This window comes from Scyliorhinus torazame, unplaced genomic scaffold (assembly GCF_047496885.1).
Source record: "Scyliorhinus torazame isolate Kashiwa2021f unplaced genomic scaffold, sScyTor2.1 scaffold_517, whole genome shotgun sequence".
Lineage (NCBI taxonomy): Eukaryota > Metazoa > Chordata > Chondrichthyes > Carcharhiniformes > Scyliorhinidae > Scyliorhinus > Scyliorhinus torazame.
In genome coordinates, this window is record NW_027308244.1 from 129,537 (window position 1) to 133,941 (window position 4,405).

A 4,405-nucleotide genomic window follows, 5' to 3' on the forward strand; every position below is an offset into this window, starting at 1 on the left:
TAGTGGAAAGAGACAGAGTGTAAGGAGGGGGGGATGTCCACCTCTGCCGTGGGACTGTTACTGGGATCTTGCTGTGCGGAACTGCCTTCATTGCGGCTGTAATCGATTCATTGACTGGAGAGGGTTTGGGATGTGATTGTGGAATGTTAAACATTAAAACATGTCCAGTGTAGCGGGACTTTATGAAAATCGCTTATTGTCACAAGTCGGCTTCAATGAAGTTACTGTGAAAAGCCCCTAGTCACCACATTCCGGCGCCTGTTCAGGGAGGCTGGTACAGGATGATAAGACATGAACATTTCGAAGGACATTTCGATCGAGCGTTGACAAGGGCCTGGAATGTAAAAGGCGGTGACTGGAAGCGGGCTTAAATTGCCAATCAGAACGTTAGTAATGTCACATTTACATGGAAAAGGCCAGGGACCATTTTAATTCACTTTACTGAGTTTCTGAGTGCAGAATGTTCTTGTCTCTGTCTCTTCCAGATTTCTCTCTGTTGGAGAGAATTGGGCGGTTGCGACACCCAACGTGTGGTGACATTCAAGGCTCTGGGCCTAGTGCTGGGCAGAGGGATGAGAGCAGATTAGAGTATTTACACTTGTCTCTCCAGGCTTGGTGGGTGGAAGGGCCTGTTCTGTACGGTCTGATTCTGTGGAGATCTGGCTCAGAGAGGGATAGGGAGAGAGAGAAATGAAACGAGAGAGAGGGAGAGAAATGAAATGAGAGGGAGGGAGAGAAATGAAATGAGAGGGAGGGAGGGAGAGAAATGAAATGAGAGAGAAATGAAATGGGAGAGAAAGAGAGAGATGGAGGCAGAGGTAAGTGATGGAAGTTGAAGGCTGGGGATGTGAAGGGGATCTGGAGGGGTGGGGGAGAGAGATAGAGAGTGTGAGAGGGGTGTCCTGCACCATCGTGGTACTGCCAGTGGGATCTTGCTGTGTAGAATTGCCTTCATTGCTCATGTACACTGACTGGAGGGGTGATTGGATCTGATTGTGCAATTAGGACGGAGATAGGGGAGAGTGCAAAGCCAGAGGGAGAGGAAAGAGAGACAAGAGTCATGGATGGGGGTTCCTGGTGTAGAGTCAGGGTCCAGCGCCCCCCCCCCCCCTTGCGCCCACTCAACCCACCCCATATTCCTCGCACGGCGACAATGTCCACACTGGGGGGTGGGGGATGTTGGGGGCTGTGTGGGTGAAAGAGAGCCAATGAGGCGATGGGGTGGGAGGGGCTATCCAGAGACAGCAAAGCAGAGGTGGACATTGGTTGGTGGTTCAAGGGAGGGGGGGATAAAGACACAGAATCTGACGGTCTCCAGTGTGGGATCTTGCTGTGTGAGGCTGAGGGAAATATTGACGTGGGGCGGTGGGACCACTTGGGAGAGGCGAGCTTTGATCAGGAATAGTCAGCGTGGCAGAGGGAGGCCGTGCTGAACCAATGGGACTGAATTATTTGAGGAGGTGACCAGATGAGGGTGGTGCAGTTGATGTAGTTTATCTGGATTGCAGCCAAGCCTCTGACAAGGGCCCACATGGGAGACTGATAAAGAAGTTAAATGCACATGGGAGATGGGGTAACTTGGAAGCAGAACTGAGTTAGTGATAAGAGACAGAGGGTGGTGGGAGAAGCCTGTTTGTGTGACTGGACGCCTGTCGAAAATGAAAATCGCTTATTGTCACAAGTAGGCTTGAAATGAAGTTACTGTGAAAAGCCCCTAGTCGCCACATTCCGGTGCCTGTTCGGGGAGGCTGGTACGGGAATTGAACCATGCTTCTGGCCTGCCTTGGTCTGCTTTCAAAGCCAGCAATTTAGCCCTGTGCTAAACCAGCCCAGTCATAAAGTTAAAGATGTTTACAGCATGGAAACTGGCCCTTCGGCCCAGCGTGTCCATGCTGCCCTGTTTCTATCACTAAGCTATTCCCACTTGCCCGCATTTGGCCCATATCCCTCTGTACCCACCCTGCCCATGGATGGGAGGGTTCCTGCCCCCCTAGACCCCGCCCCACATTCCTCACCTAACAACTGCGGCACTTCTCACCTCAAACCCTTTTTTATCAAATCCGGCCGATACCACATTGCAGTGTGTGTGTGGGATCCTGCTGTGCGAGGATGAGGGACATATTGAAGTGGAGTAAGAGGGGGTAGTTTGTTTGGAGAGGGGTAAATGTTCTCGGGTGTTTGTGGGATTGGACTGTGCACTGCCACTGTACCATGGAATATACTGACTTCCAAGTGTTTGTGAGAGAGGGAGAGGCGACTGATGGAAGGGGAAGCGTCAGTATTAATACTGAATGAGGAAACAGCAGCAATCCTGGAGCACTGGCTCGGGAGACATTATCTTTGACCTTAATGATTTTGACAGTAAAATTCTCTCGTCCCACATTGTTGTAATGAAGTAAAGATGCTCCATCTGTGCAGTAATTGAGTAGCAGGTGCTACATCGGTGTTGTAATTGGTTAGCAGGTGCCCCATCAGTGCTGTAATTAATAATTGTGCTCGCTCAGTGTTGTAATTGTTTATCGGGTACTCCCTCAGTATCAGTGTTGTAATTGGGTATCAGGTTCTCTGTCAGTGTTGTAATTGGTTAACGGGTGCTCCCTCAGTGTTGTAATTGGTTATCGGGTGCTCCGTCAGTGTTGTAATTGGTTAACGGGTGCTCCCTCAGTGTTGTAATTGGGTTATCGGGTGCTCCCTCAGTGTTGTAATTGTTTACCGGGTGCTCCCTCAGTGTTGTAATTGTTTATCGGGTGCTCCGTCAGTGTTGTAATTGTTTATCGGGTGCTCCCTCAGTGTTGTAATTGTTTATCGGGTGCTCCCTCAGTGTTGTAATTGTTTACCGGGTGCTCCGTCAGTGTTGTAATTGTTTACCAGGTGCTCCCTCAGTGTTGTAATTGTTTACCGGGTGCTCCGTCAGTGTTGTAATTGTTTATCGGGTGCTCCTCAGTGTTGTAATTGGGTATCGGGTGCTCCGTCAGTGTTGTAATTGTTTATCGGGTGCTCCCTCAGTGTTGTAATTGGGTATCGGGTGCTCCCTCAGTGTTGTAATTGGTTATCGGGTGCTCCGTCAGTGTCGTAATTGTTTATCGGGTGCTTCCTCAGTGTTGTAATTGTTTATCAGGTGCTCCCTCAGTGTTGTAATTGACTATCGGGTGCTCCCTCAGTGTTGTAATTGTTTATCGGGTGCTCCCTCAGTGTTGTAATTGTTTATCGGGTGCTCCGTCAGTGTTGTAATTGTTTATCGGGTGCTCGTCAGTGTTGTAATTGGGTATCGGGTGCTCCGTCAGTGTTGTAATTGACTATCGGGTGCTCCGTCAGTGTTGTAATTGGGTATCGGGTGCTCCGTCAGTGTTGTAATTGGGTATCGGGTGCTCCGTCAGTGTTGTAATTGGGTATCGGGTGCTCCGTCAGTGTTGTAATAGTTTATCGGGTGCTCCGTCAGTGTTGTAATTGGGTGTCGGGTGCTCCGTCAGTGTTGTAATAGTTTATCGGGTGCTCCGTCAGTGTTGTAATTGGTTATCCGGTGCTCCCACAGTTTTGTAATTGGTTATCGGGTGCTCCGTCAGTGTTGTAATTGGTTATCGGGTGCTCCGTCAGTGCTGTAATTGGTTATCGGGTGCTCCCTTAGTGTTGTAATTGGTTATCGGGTGCTCCCTCAGTGTTGTAATTGGGTATCCGGTGCTCCCTCAGTGTTGTAATTGACTATCGGGTGCTCCGTCAGTGTTGTAATTGGGTTATCGTTTGCTCCCCGAGCGTTGTAATTGGTTTTCGGGTGCTCCCTCAGTTTGTAATTGACTATCGGGTGCTCCGTCAATATTGTAACTGGTTATCGGGTGCTCCGTCAGTGTTGTAATTGATTATCGGGTGCTCCGTCAGTGTTGTAATTGGTTATCGGGTGCTCTCTCAGTGTTGTAATTGGTTATCGGGTGCTCTCTCAGTGTTGTAATTGGTTATCGGGTGCTCCATCAGTGTTGTAACTGGTTATCGGGTGCTCTCTCAGTGTTGTAATTGGTTATCGGGTGCTCTCTCATTGTTGTAATTGGTTATCGGGTGCTCCGTCAGTGTTGTAATTGTTTATCGTGTGCTCCCTCAGTGTTGTAATTGTTTATCGGGTGCTACCTCAGTGTTGTAATTGTTTATCGGGTGCTCCATCAGTGTTGTAATTGTTTACCGGGTGCTCCGTCAGTGTTGTAATTGTTTATCGGGTGCTCCCTCAGTGTTGTAACTGGTTATCGGGTGCTCTCTCAGTGTTGTAATTGGTTATCGGGTGCTCCGTCAGTGTTGTAATTGTTTATCGGGTGCTCCGTCAGTGTTGTAATTGGGTATTGGGTGCTCCGTCAGTGTTGTAATTGTTTATCGGGTGCTCCGTCAGTGTTGTAATTGTTTATCGGGTGCTCTCTCAGTGTTG